The 22,253-nt window shown below is 42.5% G+C and overlaps 1 protein-coding gene across 3 annotated transcripts in view; it reads right to left on the bottom strand.

Moving 5' to 3' along the window:
• The window catches only part of OSBPL3 (oxysterol binding protein like 3), a 148,800-nt gene that overhangs the window by 113,413 nt on the left and 13,134 nt on the right, over positions 1-22,253 (bottom strand). For 2 of the 3 annotated variants that reach the window (XM_075271421.1, XM_075271419.1), the window contains exon 2: positions 2,655-2,790. The exons of the other annotated variant lie outside the window; for it this stretch is intronic. The gene's annotated coding sequence lies outside the window, so the exon portion shown is untranslated. The remainder of the gene's footprint in view (positions 1-2,654; positions 2,791-22,253) is intronic. 3 annotated transcript variants of the gene reach the window in all.

The raw sequence follows: 22,253 nt of genomic DNA, 5'->3' as shown, positions 1-22,253 counted from the left end.
AAATTGAATTCAATGGGTTCTTTTTTCTGTTAGCGGAAAAAAGAAGCAACATGCCCTTTCTTGAGGTGGATTCCGCGGCGCGATACCTCTCTCCAGACTAGACCCATTCATTTAGGTCTAAACTGGAGTGGAATGCCGCGACTGGATGCTGGTGCACTGTATGCACTGCCATTTTTTGGACTGGATTCTGAGGCAGCCTCCACCTCAATGTCCGGTCCAAAAAACCCCCGTGTGAACCCGGTTTTACAATTCCTGGAACCAGCGCTATACAGTGGACAGGACTGCAGCATCATTCCTATGCAGCCTGAAGGCGCTCCCTGTCCATTGCACCAACTTATCTTGTGGATAGGTCATCAGCATGAAAACTTAATTTGGGGCCACTAAACCCCTTTAAAGAGAAATGCTGTCATGTTGAACATGCCTTTCAATATAACAGAAACATGTTCTAGGGCAGGAGAAGCCAAGATAATTGATATATGAGAAATATTTTGCATAACTTTTGATTTCTTGACCTAAATCATGACACGCTCTTCAGGGCTTAGGAGTCCAGTGGGTGGTCTTATTCAGTGACTGACAACCTTCCCTGTATGAGTCTGTTTAGGAAACAGCTATCAATCAGTAAGTCCACCCCGTAGACTTCTACACACAGAATGAGCAGAGATTTAGATCAATAAATGAGTTATACTCAAGCTTTCCCACTGAACTATATACCATTACATGCTATAAAATGCTCAGTTTTTTATGTGACAGGATGCCTTTAAAAAGGACCTTTCACCACTTCCAGCAGCTTCAGCTCTTCTGTTAGTAGACACTGCTCCACTGTATCTATTGCAGTTGGAACTTTTTCTCTAGCCCCCACCGTTCCTGAACAATCAATGCTGTTAGTTTTAGTGCCTGATACACTATTTAGGCTCTGTACTGTCAGATGGGCGGTGTGATTTTGAGCTCTGACTGTCTGTCTCTGATTGGAGCTCTGAATCACGCTCCCTGGCTGACACCACCCACCTGACATTACAGAGCAGTACCTGTGTGTCCATCACATGACCATGGACTGATTTTTATCCATTGGGAGCAGAATGAATGACAGCAAGCAGAGATCTAGAACACAGTGAGGAATTGATACAGAAAGTATATTGGAAATTTGCACAAATTTTTATTATACAAACAATAACATTTGTCTCTCATAATTGGTCTAAAAGTGGCCAACCCCTTTAAATAGCACATTGGGCACCAAAACTAACAGCACTTATTGCTCTGAATGAAAAGAAAATTCCAACTGCGCGAAATCCGTGGAAAAGCACCTATTAACAAATGCTCGGCACTTAAATTGGACGTGGAGGTGGTGAAAGCAAATCTTCAGTGATGTCTAAATCTGAACATGTTATTGCACAGAAGCTCATCTGCAGTATTTCCTTTATCGGACCATGTCTCCACTTGGTAATTATCTGCACCAAAACACAACCCCCCAGGCACTAAATTGCTGCAGTCTTCTCCTGGGACCAGACTGAATAAGATTGTTCTAAATCTTAAGCACCATCTGTACTTGGCCTTCACTGATCAGCTCCTAGCAAGGGATACAATGCTTCTCCTACAAGACTGCAGCTGTGCAATAAGCGTGTCCGGCATGGTTTATTACTGGATACGGTTCTCTTAAGGTATATATGGCGTAAATGCAATAACATACTAGGTGGTAGTTGTAACCACAGGTACACTTATAAAAACACCTTATAAGGTTTCAGATGCTGACACTATTGGTTGACCTAGGAACCAGGGGAGTAACTTGAGCGGTTGCAGGGGGTGCAATTATACTCTGTACGGTCAGGTGGGTGGTCCTTGTTGGATTGCCCACCTGACAGCAACGATCTGAATTAAAACATTGTGTATTGAAACTACCAGCACTGACAACACGGTGGCTCAGTGGTTAGCACTGTAGCCTTGCAGCGCTGGAGTCCTGGGTTTGAATCCTGCCAAGGACAACATCTGCAAGGAGTATGTATGTCCCCCCCGTATTTGCAGGGATGTCCTCCCATACTCCAAAGGCATACTGATAGGGAAAAATGTACATTGTGAGTCTTATATGGGCTCACAATCTACATAAGAGAAAAACAAATACTCATTATTTAGTGACATAGGAATCACAAAGATAACATTTATTCGGGTACCATCAGGCGACAGTAAATAACAAAGATTCTCCGTACTTATTTTATGTCCCCATCAGCAGTGCCCATAAATGATACTAAATTGCTTTATCCTCCGCAATATTAGATCAAACAACCATTAAACTTGCAAATGTACTGCAGTTAAAATGTCGAAAGACTCCCACAAGACTTACAGTCATACAAGTCAACAACATGCCATCTGAAATAGGATGTTGGTAAATGAGGTCTGATGGCTCAAATGTGAGCTTTAAAGCATCCGACAAGCGGGAACCAAGACATTAAACGTGAAGATTTATCCAAGGAACTGCTGAGATGGGACTCTCAGATGTACTGAGCACATAGACTTCAATGTCCACAGTGGATCCATAGACTTCATGTCAGGACATGCATCAAAATCTCAGCTCAGAAACCAAACCACAAATAATTGCAAGCCACAAGTGCGTGAAAGTCGCTTATTAACCCCTGAGAATAGAAGACAATTACAATTTCACTTACCGGAATAAAACAAGCAGATTGACTTCACCAGCTTGGTCTAAAACCAGTTGCAGCATTACACACAGGAGACCGACAATCCTCACGTGACGTCCCCGTCTTGTGACACGATTCTTAATTTATTTATTTTTAATTACCCCTGCAAAGACAAAATTACCAATGTTCACTATGGAGTCTGTGCCCATATTAAAGACATAAAACATACAAATAAGCTGCACAGGCAAAATATATGTATACAGAAAGTATAAAAGTGTACATAACGAACCAAACAGACCCACCATCTCAGTCCCAAAGATTTGTCTACAGCCTCTGCACAACGCCGTACACGTTACAGATGCGGTATGTAAAGGGATATACTCCCCCCTAAAAGTGCTTTGGGGGCAGAATAACTTATGGTGGCTATTTTTTTTCCTTAATCCTTTTTCTCTAGATCTTTATTTCTGAATTTGCAGAGAAAAATGGCTGAAATGATTTCAAAATTCAAGCTTCACCCCTGTGTACACCAAGAAGCTGTTTGAAGGTTATACTTATTGTGAAATTCATCTTTGTACTTCAGAACCCTGCCCAGTAATAGGGCGCCTGACGGTCAGATGTGATAAAACTGCTCTGCAAAGCCAAGTGCACACACAGTATAGCATTCTGATAAACTTGTCCATAGGGTTACACTAGCCCTTTTGCCTTCACCAGATTTTCATATTAGTATAGTCTATGGACCAACTAAATTTCCTATGATTCATCTGCCTGCTCACTCTCTATATACCCCTCCTTTCTCTACTCTCCGTCTCTGCTACAGGGCCTGTTTAGTGTCATTGTCTGCCTTCTGTCTCACTTCTTCAGTCCTTTCAGCATTGCTCTGCTGCTATGACATTTCCTTTGCTCGGTGAACTTCTCACAAGGGGTTGTAGTGAGCTTGCAAATGAAACGTTACAGTTGTGGTCAATGACCTAAAAATAAATCAGATAATTGATGCCGAATTTGAACAGTACACATATTAGGAAGCATTTTGTATGGATGCATCCTGTTATTTGGTTCACTTTTTTTTTTAAACTGGATAACCCCTTTAAATGACATACACAGGCGAATTTACCCCTGATCTGACAACTTTCATTCGGATTTTTCCATCAATAGCTGCCATCCACAGAAATACAATGTTGGTTTTTTTTGTTTTTTTTTTAAAGAATACAATAATAAAATAGATAATACATAAAAGGGTATTCCAGTACTTTTATACTAATGACCTATCCATATTACGCAAGGAAAAATAGAGTCTACCAGTGCATTCCCTAAGCTTTCCTACTAATATATTTGCAGAATATATGACAGAAGTCCCAGTGTTCAGACCCTCACTGCACAGTCATAGAGTATTGTTTAGGTCTGCTTCAGGCTCCTGTACTATACAGTACATGGAACCAGAAGCAGAGAGCACCATACACTGTATAGTAGTTGGGCACTATTACAGCAGCTCAGCTCTTACTGATGTAATGGGAGCTGCGCTACAGTAATGGTGCAAAGTTTGTTTTTTTTGTTGTTGTTGAGTCCTATTTCACCTTGTGGAAACTGCCTGCAAGACTAAGGAGTATGCAATTTAGTTATCCACAAGGAAGAAAGAGTCTCCAACTATTGGACACTACTACCCTATAAGTCATCATCCAGCCCTTTAACAAGCCTTGCATCAGGACATTAGTCACAGACTAAGGATATTTGTCGCAGTATATATAGTACATGAAACTAACTTTGCTACAGCTACAGGAGAATGATATGTGAGGAGGAAGACATTGTACATTGCTCACAGCTGGGATCCCAAATGACTTGTTACCTAGGAAAGGTAATTGCCCACAAAAAACAATTCTGCCTAATTAAAATAATCTGGGAACTAAATCTCAGTAGAATATCTACTGATGCTCAAAACGGGATTGTCGTCTTAAATAAACTGCCTAAAGTCAATGACCTAGCCAGCAGATATGTATTGCTGCTGTCTTAGTTATTAAAGAATATCTCTGCACCTTCACTTCGCCTAAACATGGACTTTTCACTAAACATGGCTATATGTGAGATAACGAATGGTGATGCCATGTCTGGCATTGTCATTATCTACCCATGAACAAGAAGGATCAGGAAGCTGAAATCCAATTGTCCGACCCACATCTCTGCTAACATCAGGAAAGGGCCAGGTGATCAGCCGAATCAATTAAAATCGTTGGTATACATCTAATGTGTGCAGGCTGCTTAAAGAGGACCTGTTAGTAGGTCTGAAAAGTCCAGTGATGTACAGCGTTGTCAACCTAAGCGTTTTGGTATTTTGTTTAGCAAAATCTGTTCAGCCGTTCCAAAGATATAAGCCCTTGAGTGTTGATGCAGATTAGAGTACACTAGCCAAGTGGCCCACAACATTGTGGTTTCTCTGGGGAAGGGGTCTCTGTGCGCTATAGGTCATGAAGTGTTACTGCCCACTAGACTAGTATACCCTAATCTGTAACAACACTAAAATGGCCTTATATCTTTGGAATAGCTGAATGGATCGGGATAAATAAAACACCAAAAACCTCATTGGTTGGGTCATTGGGCTTTTCAGATCTGGTGACGGATCTTCTTTAAATAAGGCTATGTTCATATGTCTGCAAGATAATAGTTTTGTTTTATTGCTCTTGGAATGTACAGAGTATATCTGCAAAGTCCTATTAACCCTATATACACTCAATGTTGAAATTATAACTGCACAAGTGGCGACACGGTGGCTCAGTGGTTAGCACTGCAGCCTTGCAGCGCTGGAGTCCTGGGATCGAATCCCGCCAGGAACAACATCTGCAAGGAGTTTGTATGTTCTCCCCGTGTTTATGTGGATTTCCTCCCATTCTACAAAGTCATACTGATCGGAAAAAAATGTACATTGTGATCCCTATATGGGGCTCAAAATCTACATTTAAAAAAAATAATAATAATTGCACAAAATCCACTACATAAAAAACACACAACTTGTCTCACCAGATTTCTAGAAGGTACACTGTAGATTTTCAGCTATGGAATATCCACAGTCTATATACCCTGTGTGGCCATACTTACTCCTAGGCGCTAAATACTCATATTGGTTCTTGGATTTGTCAGATTGATATTATGGTCAGGTGTATTGTATAGCCATGGTCATAAGTAATGGTCACAGTGTTGTTTCAAGATGATAATGACAAGTATTTCACATTGAGACCTATTTACTTACTCTTGGAGTGACATCTATTCCAAGTAAAGGCCATTTATGTTCCATTCCTTATACTGGAAACCCACAAAGGGTAATTCAAGAACTCCGACAAGAACAATGGAAATTCTGCTCATAACCGCTCTATCAGCTGGAGTGAGACGTTAGAGCTTTTGTCAACATTGACAAGTGATATGGCTGACTGCATAAGTCTTGTAGAAATCCGTGATTTAAAGGGGTAAGCACTCAGAATCCAGATAGGCTATGCTAGAAACTCTGTGGAGATGCCATACATTTAGAGCTGGGCGATTATGACCTAAGATTGGTATTGAATGCTTCGACTAGTCTCTTCAGACCTCAAACTATAATAAGCGGAGGCCCAGGGTGGTAGATCAAACAAAAAACAGTGTTACTCACATCTCCTGGGCTCCTGTGCAGCTCCCTGTTTGATCACCTGCCCTGAGCCTCTGCCTATTATACTAAAGAGAGCCCAGAGTATAATAGCAGACTCGGTTCAGACATGTTCGATTCGAACAAAACAGCAGGTGGAACCTCACAAATGTTGTAATAACTGAACCAAAATAATGTAAGTGAATAAAATCACCAAATTGGTGTTCGGTTTTGGTTATTTTCCGATTAATTGCCCAGCCCTACATAAATGCACCCACGTTGAAACTGAACACAGTGGAGAACACACATTCAAATCTATAGGAGTCACTGACTAAGCAACTTACTACACTAACTGTCATAGAAGTGTATGGAGAGAGTTGCACACAAGTGTCACCACCTCCATGATCATTTTCACTCGGAATACAAAAAAAGCTGCTGTTGAATTTTCTATGAAAGTAAATATGCAGCAAACTAAAAATCTAATTAATCATATAATATCAATAATTGTGTAAAATAATTAAAAACAATTCATCATTTTATTTTGAAGCCAGAGTCGTAGTTGGAAACGTTTTTACCACTCTGACTCCACCCAAAACTGACCCTAATTCTGACTCCACAGCCCTGCGTACCGTACAGTATTCAGAGATCCTGGAGGGACCAGCACATTTATCCTCAGCATCTACAGCACATTTACTCACATCTGGTAGTTCAGCCATACTAATGGGGGGTGAGAAAAAAAACAAACATATATGGCCCATTTACCGGTAAACCAATATCCTAAGGAATTACCAGCTCATGATCCTGCCATGATACAGCACATTGGATAGCTGACATTTCCCTGACATTCATTTAAGCCTTGGGAGGCATAGGACATCTATGTAAATAAGCATCGCTCTTCTGCACGGCATCGAAACCATGAAACAAAGCACCACAGGACGGTGATAACAAGAAAGCCAATACTCACATCTAGTGCTGGAGATTATCCCTGGGCTCAAGGTACTTGTGGTTCAAAGGAAGCGTTGGCTGAGCTCCCCGGGAAGCCCAGTTAACGCCTGCGTATTAATTATTAATTGTGTCGAAGCTTCTCTGCACCATTAGTGGATATAACAACTGCAAAGAGACGGCTATCTATAGAAAAGGGATACTGAACATACGTCAAAAAAGGAAGTCGCACCGAATATTAAAGTTGTAATGAAACCAATGTGTGTGGTCTCATCCACGGCCAAAAAAAAAAACATTTAAGAAAACTTTACTAAAAATTCTGCTTATTACAATGCCATATCTAGCCACAGGCGTGAAGTAAAACCATGGACCACAGACAAAGAAGTGGTTTTATTCTTAGAGCTTATACATAAGGGTATTATTAAAAATGATGCATGCAGGAAGGCAGGGAAATGGCAACGTAGTCACCGATAATCCAGGCTAGCCAAACAATAGCTTATTGAGACTCAAACAAACATTACAATCATGTTATCCCAAAAGATTTAATACAATTATCTACAATATAAGGAGGGCTCTGTACACCCTATGGTGCAACTGAGGAATATTGTAGTATATGGCCAGGGCTACACCGAGGTCTTTTATAATGCTCATCACTGACTTTAACCATCAAGTGGAAGTCCAAAGCAGTAAGTTTTGTTGGGTGCAACCTTCTGCATAGAAGTTGTCACTCAATAGTTAAAGGAGCTGTCCATGCACACGTACCTCCATCCCTATCACCTGATGCATAGGGTTGGACCTCCACCTGGACATGACATTGATGGCTTCTTCTGAGTATAGGCCAATACTATTCTGAAAACATAAAACCCCTTAAAAATATCAGTAATGCTATAGTAAGTCTAGGCGTAGCCCTAGCTTTAGGCATCAATGACTCCTGTCTCCTCTCCTCTTCCTGGTATTCAACTCATACATGCACGGAGGTCCTGCTTGCTGTAAAGAAGAGCACAGTTATATCTGGATTTACAAACACATAGACAGAGACCCTTCTAAAGAAACGTATCTAGTCCTTAGCAGTAAGGGTGAATTCACACTGAGTAAACGCTAGCTTATTCTGAACGTAAAACACGTTCAGAATAAGCGGCGTCTACAGCAGCTCCATTCATTTCTATGGGAGCGGGGATACGAGCGCTCCCCATAGAAATGAATGGGCTGCTTCTTTCACTCCGTGCAGTCCCATTGAAGTGAATGGGGAGTGCCGGCGTATACGGCAAGCTCTGCTCATGCCGGAGCGTACACGCCGGCACTCCCCATTCACTTCAATGGGACTGCACGGAGTGAAAGAAGCAGCCCATTCATTTCTATGGGGAGCGCTCGTATCCCCGCTCCCATAGAAATGAATGGAGCTGCTTTAGACGCCGCTTATTCTGAACGTGTTTTACGTTCAGAATAAGCTAGCGTTTACTCAGTGTGAATGCACCCTAAGGGTGCATGCAGACTACGTAACGCCGGGCGTGTATGAGAGCCGTACACGCCGGCATTACGGCAGACTGCCGAACACTTCCCATTCACTTCAATGGGAGCGCTCGTAACAGCGGCGTTTACGAGCGCTCCCATTGAAGTGAATGGGAAGTGTTCGGCAGTCTGCCGTAATGCCGGCGTGTACGGCTCTCATACACGCCCGGCGTTACTCAGTGTGAATGTACCCTAACAGTGAAAGAGAAGAGAATATAGACAGCCTGGAGTTCTCATCCTGACCTGTGATCAGGACTCTAACCTAGACAACCAAAGTAAATAACAATGAGAGAAATTTAGCTGGATCTGTCCAACAGAACAAGATGGATAAAACAATGTATGGGGCTTCAGCTACAAATCCGAATATGATCCTTCAGATGGGAATACCCCCCGTAACAACTGCAGCTGACCGCATTGCGTCACTATAGGACATTGTGTTCATCCTGCAGAAAGGGGGGCTCTGGACACATTATACTATCATACATTGCCAGATTTTATTAAGTGGTTTAAAGGGAGTATCTTATTTAAGCAAATTGTTAAATCAGCTGCAAAAAGAACAGAATAAGAAAAGAAGGATCAGTTTTCACAGCTCCATTTCACCATGGCTGGCTCTATGACAGCCCAATGAATGGCTGCAGGGCTCAGGTGTGATATCTAGTGACATCATGGCTCATGACATCACCGAGTCACTCTTCCAGTAATACATCATGTGACTGCGGCAGCTGTCACACGCTGTCCATGTAAACAGAGACTGGGAGGACTGGAGGAGGCCGCGATAGATTACCAGGGTAACGGACACATACGTCATGGTTATTATTACTAACGTTATGCCAGTGGATGACCCCTTTAAGGGTTAAATGAAATGCCATGATAGCATAGGTTTGTGATGTAGTTAATAAAAAGAGCCCTAGTTGTCTACGTCAGTGAAGGGGGTTATGGTAAAATGCATGATGGTCTAGGGTTCTGAGAAGATTTAAGGCTCGATTATGAGGGTACTGGTAGAGAGCCTTTTCACGGGTACCTCCGAGAGATTAGGGACACAGAAAACTGTCACACCCACCCCTAATGTGACCAAGAAATGATGCTCCTTCTGGATCTCACTATGGTTTCCGCAAAAAATATATTCTCTAGACCGCATACTGAGAAAGTGACAATGTGTTGTAAGATGCTAGAGATAAATCAAGGTAACTTTATTCTGCAATACATGATAAAAGCACTCAGGTGTTTACTCAAACCTCTCACTTTTTTGTTTTCGGTGGAAATGCCCTTTAAGTTGCGCGTCTGATGACAATCTCTGACAATTGTTTCATGTTACGGCTCTGTGATGCTCCTCCTGCTATCTCTCAGGCTGTAATTTCTTCTTTATCAGATGTTCTTCTCACATCAGACCTGCCTAGATCACATGTAACTCTCTCCTCGGGTTGCAGGTTGCTCTTTTTACACCCACAACACTAAAGATTCAATTTTAATGGAAGTCTCTCAAGCAACTGTATTGTTACTTTCTTAAGACATGAACAGGAATATCATTGAGAGAACACGGATACCATGGCCGGAGGAATATTACAACCGGTCTCCAAAAGGATCAATAGTTCTAGCCCTGATGAGTGACAATTGTCCCAAACGTGTGCCAAAACCAAAACAGGAAAAAGATACTGCTGCTGCCTCTACCATTGGTCATATGCAGAGAAAAGTCCTGTGAGGGGGCGTTCACACTTGCGCCCTGGTGCGCCCTGTGTCAGTTGGCTGGGTTTCCGTCCTATTCTCCGGAGAACCTACGTAGGGTACGGCTTCACGGCGGTCAGTTTTAAACCCCATTCAAATGAATGGGTTTGCTGGGACCCGTCCCTATGTAGGTTCTCCAGAGAATAGGACAGAGACCCAGCGGACTGACACAGGGCGCACAGGGGCGCAAGTGCGAACGCCCCCTTACAGGACATTTTTCTCTGCATGACCCGTGTGGACACCGACGGAAACCACACAGACTCCATTATAGTCTAAGGGATCTGTGAGGTTTCTTAGCTAACCACTTTTTAATGTGGACAGGTTTCCATTTGTGGATTCCCCAGGCAGACTCCCTGAACGGAATACCGAACGCTGATGTGAACCGGGCCTCAGGAAGCATAAGTGAAGGGAGGCTAAGGGTTGGTTCACACTAGCGCTTGTATTCCATCCGCTCCATGTGCTTGCCGCGCACTGCCCGCACAATTCATTCGTGCGGGCAGTGCGCGGCAAGCACACGGAGCCCATTTTAGTCTATGGGCTCCATGTGCTTTGCAAGCACATCGCTTGCAATTGCGATTGCATTCCGTCCGGGGGGGGGGGGGTCTCCATGCGGACTCCTTGCGGACGAAATACAAGCGCTAGTGTGAACCATCCCTTAGAGTGAAGAGGAGATGGTGTTTGCAGGCACCTAGAAGAGGAAGGTACATACAGCATGTGTGGCTAGTTGGCCAGAAACAGCTCACTTGCACCATTTGGACGACTCATTGCGTTCCTATGGATACTTCTGCCTTTGTATTAATACCCGCAGAGGTTGGTAAATGCTGTGGTCAGAGAGTCCTGAATTGTCCATTATATTAGCTAGAATGGTCTAAGATGACCTGTACGTATATTTTATTGAATGTTTATTGAATAAAGCATTTATTTAATGTAGTGCTCCTGGAAAATGAAATCAGCGCCTCAGCAGTTACATCCCGTTCACGTATACGTCACCATTAAAGCTAGCGATGAATGGGATGTGATCACCGGAAAAGTCCGGATACCACAAGGATTTCCGGTACCAGGTCGGGGTACATGTACAAGGTCAGCAATGTACGGTATTTTTCTTTATTGAATAATAATTCCTGCCTGTAGTCAATTTTCTCAATCCCTTTAAACTCATGTCAGTAAAGGTTATTGCAAGGAAGAGACATGATCTGACAGCATTTGTCCGACACAACATCACTGTATCCAGGCTATTATTAAAAAAAACAACTTGTAGTGATACCATCTTGGGCAACGCTCTCACCCCGTGGCATGTGATCCAGCTGTGGCCTTTAGCTTCCCTGACAACTTCAAAGCCCGCAACGCCTGACATTTTCACATTGTGAAATTGGCTTTCAGCCGAGCCGAGCACACGCGATTAACTATAGACATATACAATGCCCAAAGTGCTGCAAGGGAGACAGATATCCACATCTTACGTGGTACAAGCACTCAGCAGATGTAACGTCTGCTGTCAGAATGCCCAGACATGGTTACATCAGGTCACCAGATGGATGAACGAGTGGCTTATTTCTGAGGCCAGAAAGTCCAACTGGAGCATGAGGATAAATTCATACACTGCTACCTGCTGGTTTTACTTGTTCCTTATTATCATCTCTGAAAGGCACCTGGCAGAGAAACAATGGCTGCTTCATCCCAGCTGGAGATAGCTCTGATTCTGATAGATCAATGATGTGATCAATAGTGATCATGGAACTGGTATGGTTGGAGGGAGCATGTCTCGGGGTAGGTTCTCATCTGGTCTGCTGGAGGACTCGAACAATGCAGTCATGTGACGGCCCACGAACACTTTCTGTTTCACCGCTTCCGAAATGGAACGTCTTCTCGCTTTCCTATCCCCATCAATACTTACCAGCTTTCTTGTGTCTGAGGACGGCTCCTCCCTGTCTGCTAGTAGCAGGCGGAATAGGTTAGCTAGGGTGATGGGAGTGGGGCTAGTAATGGGCAGGATCGCTAGGCTAGTGAGAAAGAGAGAGGGGGAGGGGCGAGTGAAATCACTAGGCTAGTGAGACAGGGAGGGGGAGTGTAGGCGTGAGAGAGGAGGGGGGCTGAGTGAGAGGAAGTTAGTGTAGAAGCTACACAGAAAGCTGCACAGTAGGAAGCTAGCACCTTGTAAACAAAGGCAGAGGATGCTAGCAGCTGCCAGAGACACTCACAAATCATTTTAAATACAGCTAAAGATATACGGGCGTACTTATTAACCCATTACTAGCAGTAACAGACCTTTCTAAAAAGAAAAACCCTTTAGGCTAAGGCCCCACACAGATTTTGCCGCATTTTTTTGAGCCAAATCCAGGAGTGGATTGAGCAGTAGGAAGAAATCTAAGAACCTCCTAGATATTTCCCATTCCTTTTGTAGTCATTCTTGGCTTTGGCTGAAAAAAAGCAGCAAAATCTGCAACAAAAAAAGCTGCGTTTCTGCAACGTGGGTAATTTCAGGGTAATGTACTAAGAATCAGGTTAGACCCTCAGTGGCACGCTAGCTTTGTCCACCTCACATCCCACTAAAAAAGGAATTAGAACGTGATCAAAATTCAGACATACCATAAAGTGGTAACAATAAAAACTAAACATTGTATCTCTGTCAACAAAGAAAAGTTTTGGGTTTCATAATATGGTCCACCAGGCAAACTCCTTACTTCATAAAAATCAAAATGACCTGCTGGAAAATTGTAATTTGTAGAGGAGGAATAAAAGGAAAATTTCACCCAAACTATGTGTTCTTACAAAGCTAAGGGTTGGTTCACATCTGCGTTTGGTAATCCATTCGGATGAGGATCCCCCCCGAACAGACTACCTAACACACCGGCAAGCGGTATGCAGTGAAAGTACACGGACCCCATAGACTATAATGGGGTCCGTGTGCTTTCTGCACGACCTCCTCACGGAACATGCGGACAGAAGAGTACTTCACAATCTACTTTTCTGTCCGCATGACTCGTGCGGAGATCTCACAGAAAGCACACAGACCTCATTATAGTCTATGGGGTCTGTGTGCTTAGACTGCACAACGCTTGCCAGTCTGTTCGGGGCAGTCCCCATGCAGACTCCACGAATGGATTACCAAACGCAGATGTGAACCAACCCTAAAGCCTCTTGTAATGCACATAGCCAACTACTAACCAGCAATGCCCCTTCACCGGTATCGTTATAAACTTCATATTTGTGTTGTTCCCCATAGCGACCATATCTCATTTTGTCTGGATCTCCTCCATCTAGATGGAAGTCAACCACCAGACCAGTAAAGGGCTCCAAAGTCCTGGAACCATTTGAGAACCTCAACCCTAACCAAATATGCCATGTGGTTTTGCGTTTATCACAAGAGTTACCCGATTGAACATAAACCTCACAGCAAAACAATCCGATCTAATAAAACTTAAATATCTCAATTTCTAGTCCAATGATACTGACTACATTTTACACCTCAGTATCTGACATTATCATGAATTTGCAGCTCAGATTGACAAAATACAGGAACGCTTCTAGTGAAGAAAAGATTCCTGTACTTGGCATCAATGAAGTAGATTACGATTTATACTGCCAGATTTTTTGTCAGAATCCAACAGATAAAACCTTTGTTGTAGAGTTATGCGTCATCAGAAGTCTGATATTCGGAGCGGCGATACATTCATGTGCCTTAACCGGTGAGCTAAAATAATGAAGGCAGAAAACCCTTTCTCTAGGAAGGATCAAACACATACCTCATAAAGTACAAATGTGTTTCAGGCATGACTGCACCAAACATCCAGTAAACGCTTCTTATTAACTTGGCGGAAAAGGTCGAATTGAGGAATTAGATTTATGGATTTTTAGATTTTGGCCGTCAATACAGTTTCAAAATCCTGGGGCGGACGCGAGTAAGAAATACTCAAACTGAGGAAAAGACTAATATGGGAACAATAGAGGGACCCAACAATTTACAATATTATTCTTACATATGTGTACTCTTTTTTTGCAACATACCAGTAGATGCTGAACGTTACTCTATCCCATGCAAAGTAGTAAAAAAAAAAAAAAAACGAAAATAATTTTTTTTATCTATAGATCTATCTATCTTTCTACTAGCAGGAGGACCCGGCTTTGCACGGGTATATTTAATTTTTTGTTTGTGTAGTGGCCCCATAAGAATTGCCCAGTTTAGCACTGGTGTATTTTGTATGTTGTTTGTGTCCTTAAGTATCCTTAAGTATCATGTGATCATGTGTATCTCAGTTTGGATATCAGTGAAAAACCTGAGATCAGTTGTTATGGATACCTGGAGTAAAGCTGTGTGAATGTGACCTTGTGCAAGAGTGTTATACACAGCGCTCTGCCCCTTTAAAGCTGACATACAGTGAATAAAAATGGCTGGTTTGCTATGGAAACTTGGAGTAAAGCTCTGATGTGTGATACTGTGTACTGAGCTATGTGTCTAATCCTCCGTCGTGTGGTATTGTGTGGTGAGGTGTGTATCTAATCCTCCCGCGTGTGGTACTGTGTGCAGAGGTAGGTATCTAATCCTCCAGCGTGTGGTGCTAAGGTGCATATCTAATCCTCCAGCGTGTGATACCGTGTGCAGAGGTGTGTATCTAATCCTCCAGCGTGTGATACCGTGTGCAGAGGCGCGTATCTAATCCTCCAGCGTGTCGTACGGTGTGCTGAATTGCATATCTTATTCTCTGATGCGTGTATTTCAGTTTGAATATTAGTGTTGGATTGTGCATGTGGAGTGACCGTGTGTATGGCAGTTGTAATATGAGTGAAAGACTTGCAGGTTTTTATTGGCTAATGCCGGTCAGTGTTTTGGGAATACTGTATCTCCAGAACGGTACGTCCGAGACATTCGAGGCCCAGTCTTAAACCTTCCCGGACAACTCATGTACCTGTGTGCCAAATTTGGTGAAGATCGGTCCAGTCATTTAGTCGCGCATAAAGAACAGAAAGACGGACAAAAACTAATTTTTATAATATAGAGATATATAATTTAAAATCACACAAATATATATATGCAGCTTTTAATGTGACATGAACAATGCCTTACTTTTGCACAAGTAAAAAGCAGACATACCCTGAACACATTTGCGAACTGGGAGAGATCTCTGCAGGACACTAAGTTAGAAGCGAATACACACACATACAAGTGACCTTTCCAAAATGCACAAATTGCAGTCTTTCCAGGTGGCCAGGTATCAGCCACAGGACTTCAACCCTTGTAATTGGTCTTTTGTTCTGTAACCCATTTTACTGCTAAAAAGGTTAACTTTAGAAACCACTCTATTTACTGAGAATGAAAAAGAGTCTTCCAGCTTCAGAGCAGAAATCTCCCTTTTTCTTATTGTTTGAAAACTTGTTTTTTAATTGCCTTGCTATGATCATATTAAAGAAATCTGTCCCCAGGACAGTCCTCATCGTATAGGGTACTATTCACATGATTTGGCCAAAACACAATCTTAACCACTCCGATTGACTATACCTACATGAGTATCTACCAGATGTCCTAGAAAAGTGGTTCCTAACCTTTCCGAAGACAAGACCCACTTTTGGCAGAGAATTTTGTTTGGGACCCCCTACCACCATATTTAGCTCCTTTGGAAAATTAGTCCCTATAACATCAGAAGCAAGAATACCTGTATTTAAAGCTGTATTCCACCTCTTATTCTGCTTTTCACCAATGTACCTTGCTTCTGAGGCCTGGTTCATAGCTGCGTTCGGTATTCCGTTTGAGAAGTCCGCTTGGGGACCCCCCGAAATGGAATACTGAATGTATTAAAAAGTGGTTAGCAGAGGAACCACACAGACCCCATAGATTATAATAGGGACTCCCTGAACGGAATATCGAATGCAGATGTGAAGCGGGCCTCATAGTTGTGCACACCTGCAGTCGAGTGGCCCAGCTCATTTGTACATTGTATTGGTCAATGGCAGTAATGGAGCATCTGACGAACTGAACTACATTTAAGGAGCACTGTCTGGACTACAATTCCCAGACAGCCCAATGGAGGGAGACATCGGATGATTAACAAGAAACATCTTTAATGTTCTGTGTGTTTATTGGCTTTTGCGGTCATACAACACATTATCTTCTCTACTGCCTGCCCACTCCCCTGCTTTATGGCCCACCCACACGTAAGACTATGTAGTACTCCAGTCCAGATATGGCCATATTGTGAAATGCACCAAAAATATCAGGGGTGGCTCGCAACCTCCCCTGGAGATCTTTACAAACCCCCCAAGGGACTCCTGACTTTGGAAAGCCAGACTCTAGAACTAACAGCTCTGTGAGTGCCCTTGTCTGCTCAGAACACTTCCTCTATACAAATTGTAAAACATATCTGACCACTGAACCTTTGTCACATTAAGAGTTAATGTAGGTGTCAATGGGCAGCTATCTGACTGCAGAGCATTGTTCTATTATCAGTCAGTAGTAGCAAGACCAGGTAAATACTGTTTGCTCTGCTCTAATGGAATAGCTGATGGCAGGAAATTTGCTATTTGCAGTAAAAGAGTCACCAGCTAAATTCACATAGGACGCCTTCAATTCTGATAAGGCCTGTTGGCTTTGATACAATTTTTTAATGCAACTTCCATTTTTTGGTGCTCCCACAACACCCTATAATTTTAAAGGGAACCTCTCAAGATAAACCACCTGCAGTCCAATCAATAGACATATTTGATAGTCCAGGAAGAGCTGAGCAGATTGAGATATATATATATATATATATATATATATATATATATATATATATATATATATATATAGTGCTCACTCTGGGCTAAGGAGTCCAGTAGGCGGACTAATTAGTGACTGACAGCTAATCTATACGCACGCTTGTACAGGAGAGGATGTCAGTCGCTAACTTAAACCACCCACTGGACTCCTAAACCCAGAGTGAGTGGGAATTAAATGAATATATTTTACAAGGGTTGTCCTAAGTCAGAACTACAATTAAATTGGGTATTTTAATACGATTATACCGAACCACAACTTCTATATTTCTATTATTATCGCTTCAGACCCCATAGTAGTTACTCACCTCTCCTTAGGTCTGGTGCAACTATTGGGCCTCAGCGGTCACATGGGTTACACAGTGTCGTGACACTTGCCGCTATGTGTCACAATGCCACATGCCTGCTATAGGGCCTCGTCTGTCCCTGACACTGATTAGAAGACAGCAGGGAATCGTGCCAGAGCCTAGAAGAGGTGAGTATCACTGTTTACATTTGATCAACTCTCCTGGGCCTCCGCTTACTATACTCCAGGGTCTGAAGAGAGTCCATAGTATAATAATAACAGTTCTGATTTAGACATATTTGTTCCAAGCTAAACTGCAGGTAGAACCTTGCAACTATTATAATTATAATAACTGAACTGGTTATTTTTAAATTAAATTACCCAGCCCTAGGTTGTACATGATTTTTTTTTAGGGTTGTCTGTACTATACAGTGCATAAAGCTGGCCCGAACAGCTGATCTCTGTAGGGGCTGACTGTTCTCCACCCCACTGATCAGATATTTATGACGTATCCTAAGGTTAGGCTAAGAAAAAAATAACCTGGCCAATCCCTTTAAATCCCTTATCACATACATACAGTGTATCTTTCTTTTAGCGCTCATGCTTGCCATCAGAAGTAGACAGTGTCAGAGCTCTGAACCACACCCCCTTGCTGGCTCATGCCTGTAACCACCCACTTGACCATAGAGAGACTAACTTATCAGATGCAAAACTCATTGAATGGCAGGGTCTAGAGAAAAAATACCAACTGCCCCAGAATCAGTGGAGAGGTGCCAATTAAAGGATGTAAGTAGCTGATGTTAGTAAAAGGTCCCCTTTAAGAAGTTTATACACATCCAACATATGTCACATGACCATCTATTTGTTTGGAGGCCTCCCAAGTCTAGGTAGAGATAAGATTGGGCAAATGGATTCCCCGCAAGATCCTTCTGCTCACAGGGACATATGACATTGCCTTTAACTCTTCTCATCTGAGAGCACATGTATAGAGACGAGTCACTCAAGAGAGTTGTCGCATGAACAAGTTTTTGACTGCCAGCTATTCCATATGTTTGGCTGAAGGAGGTGGAAAAGGAAATACTCCCTCTGCTGGCACTGGCTTTGTTAAGGGGGCAGAAAATTATAAACTGAAAATTAATCATATTAATTAAATACAAATAAAATGGACTATTATCGATCTATTCATTGCCAAACATGACTAGTCTATGCTGTATAGGATGAGTCAGGAGGAGAAACAGTAGTAATAGCAATAGTAAGCAGCGCTACTTTACTGGAAACCACAAGTGGAAAGTACAGTAAGAATTCTGGAATGTCTGCAATGTTCACATTGCAGGAAGTCCATATTTTCCATTCTTATTGTAATAAGCGCACATACATAAATGCAAGATGAGCAGACGAAAACAGATGTGCTAATAGTATAAGGCGGGAGTAGACGAATCATAGAAGACAGGTAGACAATACACAGGTATTACAGTAGTACCTAGCAGCAAGAAATGGTTTAAACTGATTGTTCAACCAATCCAAAGGATAGCATATGTGATATTTGATCTATGGGGGTCTGACTCCCCGATCCTGCACAGACCAGATGTCACAGCTGACTCCAGTGCCGGACGATGCTAATAAGAGCAACTCAGCAGCCCCGTCCATTGCATAGTGGTAGATCCGGGAAACTGCAACGCTGCTCCTATTACTTGAATAGGAGAAGTGCTGTACATGCTGCCCATCTAATATCAGCTTTTGGCACCCAGAGGCTGCTACAACAGTTGATCTGTGAGGTCCAGGTGTCGGACCCCCAAAAATCACATACTGATCACCAATCCTGTGGACAGATCATCAATTTGGGACTGGGAAAACCCTATCGCCTGCCACTCTGTGAGGGGCGACCAACAGAGATCACCAAAGTCGTGGCAGATTAAAGAGGAGAGTATATTTTTCCTTCTTAACTTAATTCATTATCTGCTGCTTAGTACTTTTTTTTTTTTTTAAACCCCTTTAAGGCATTTTTCACAGAAAGTCCGCAGTGGTTTCTTTTCTGTTTCTATTACACCAAATATTTTCTTCTCTTGAAATCTTGAGCATAAAGAGACCACAGACTGATACTGGACATGGCCGCTCCCATTGAGGGGTCTGTCCATACACAGTCTGACAGTATCAGTAATGATAGAGAGTCAGATTGCACAGAGACGACCATTCACACGGAGGAAAACGGTGAGGAATTTGGAGTGGAATTTCAGCGCTGAAAAAAAAAAAAGCCTCCCATTGACTTCAATGGGTTCTGTTAGTTTTTTATTCTGCTACAGGAAAAAAAAAGCTAGCAGAACCCATTGAAGTCAATGGGAGGCTTTTTTTCAGCACTGAAATTCCACTCCAAATTCCTCACCATTTTCCTCCATGTGAATGCACCCTCAGGGGAATGGTCACACCTAGTTGTCAATTCGTTAATTTCCAAGAGGATGAACAAAGCAACAGCACAATGCTAAGTTCCAATAAAAGATGCTCCAAAATTTACCATGCAAGGGAGATACAAGAATTTACTAAGACAGACACGTCAGAGGAATTGACAAGCGCTCTATGAATTTGTGAAGTGGATGAACGGCTTATTGGCATGTACAGTTTATATACGTGACTTTGACATACATCTGTCTCCGAGACAAGCAATGACGTATAGTGTGTATATTATTGGCATGTATACCTTTTTCTGATTCATAGACAACAATGTAAGTGAGTCAGCTTATTCATTAAGCCACTGACATAGCAAACTGAGAAAACAGTGACCCGGCAATGCTCCGTGTATACGCTCATAAATATTAAATCTAGTTTCCATCCACTAAGTGCTCACTAACCAATTAACCATTCAGTCAGCGGCGGGGGAGGGGTTATCAAGGCTTCTTGGAAATTGTCTACTCGGGAAAATACAGGCTGTATTATCACCCTCACTATTAAGGCTGAGCTTACACAGTGCTTATTTACTGAAGAAGTCAATGCAGTTTTTAAAAGCGTTATGCCACCAAGCATATATACATATATCTCCTCTATTCATAGGATAGATGATACATAGCTGATTGGGAAGGGTCTGACTGCCGAGTCCCCCACCAATCCTGAGAACGGAGAGGTCTTACCCTCATTGTGAATTCAGGCATGCCACTTTTGGACAGGGCGATTCACACTCTCCATTCACTTCAATGGGAGAACCAGAGCACAGAACTCAGGTACAGATCTATCATTCTACAGAACCATCTACATTCAGTCTAGTTGTATTCAGGCTGAATTCACAGCGGGGGTAAAAGGTCCCGTTCTACATATACACATACATGTATGCTGAAGACCACAAAAGTGTTTTTTTCTATGACTTTAAATATTGATGACATATCCTTAGGCTAAGGCTATGTTCACATTTGCTCCATTGCCGAATCCGTTGCAATATCCACCTGAGGTCAGCACACAAAGTCACAAATGCAGGGCTCTTTGTACACCATATCAGATTTAGGGTAAGTTCACACGGAGTAACGTGCCACGTGATGTGGCATGTATACGCAGTGTGAGACTTTGCGGGCCGTATACGCTCCCATTGAATTCAATGGGAGCCGGGATCGTATACGCGGCGCTATACGATCCCGGCTCCCATTGAAATCAATGGGAGCGTATACGGCCTGCAAAGTCTCACACGGCATATACGTGCCACATCACGCGGCACGTTACTCCGTGTGAACTTACCCTTAAAACAACAGACTACCGAAAGACCCCCTATAGTGAATGGGTTTTGACCAGGCACTGAATGTAACCGATATTATAGCAGTCCATCTGTCCATTGTTCTAGTCCATCGATGGACCAGGTAACGCTAGTGTGAACCTAGCGCAAGTCATCAAAAAGTAAATGGCAGTGATCCAACACCCAGGAGCCCTGCCAGATGTTTTAAGAGGCCACAATGCTTACAAGCGCTGCAACCTTCTCCCTGTGCCAATGCCATCATGTTCAATGGTCACATGGTACAATAACAGCTCAGTCTCATTCAAGTACAAGGTGCTGAGCTGCACTACGCTATGTACGGCGCTGTGCTTGGTATTTAGTGTGGCCGTCCAGTGTCAGACCACCACCGATCAAATGTTGATAACCTCTCCTTAGGTTAAGTCCGCAATATGCAAGTCTGAGGAAACCCTTTAAAATCAGGTTTACTGGTATAATAGAAATGTGTTACTCATAATTACAATTAAAAACTGCACGTAGATCTTCAGTAAGACGCGCCAGGTAAACCCAGACTTACAAAGAAGAGCCACAAAGAAAAAAAAGTTAACAGTAAAATATTCATGACAGGTAACAAGGCTCCAGCGATTACAGAACGTTCCACACTATAAATCTATACTCATGTTACCCTGTAGATGCCTATGCGGAATTGATAGATTTATGAGAAAGATTGATGATAGGACTTTAGTAAATACAAAGATCCCCCAACCTTACTGAATTTAAAACCAAATCCTACTCATGTACCCTTTTGCATCAGCTCTCAGGAATCTCCGTTTTCTACAGGTGCTCATCAAAATGTACGCCTTCTGAAGTAAATGCCAGGTCCAAAAAATAGTTATCATGAATAACTGCAAATTCAATCTTCAGTTTTCCCTAAAGTTTCCTGTCACAAAAACTAGTCACTAGTAAAATGCTGCTTAAAGTATGAGACCTGCCTAACGTGCCAATTTGGTGCATATATTTCTTGCTACATATGCTCCTCCCTCTAGGAGCCCTCTTAAAGGTGTTGTCTGCTTTAGACTATCCCTACTTGTAGCAAAGATCCAATGATAATAAGCTCCTCCCCTGAGGATCGCC

Source organism: Leptodactylus fuscus, chromosome 4 (genome assembly GCF_031893055.1).
Source record: "Leptodactylus fuscus isolate aLepFus1 chromosome 4, aLepFus1.hap2, whole genome shotgun sequence".
Taxonomy (NCBI): Eukaryota; Metazoa; Chordata; class Amphibia; order Anura; family Leptodactylidae; genus Leptodactylus; species Leptodactylus fuscus.
Note: the sequence above shows the minus strand (reverse complement) of the source record. Positions and strands in the feature narration are given on the sequence as shown.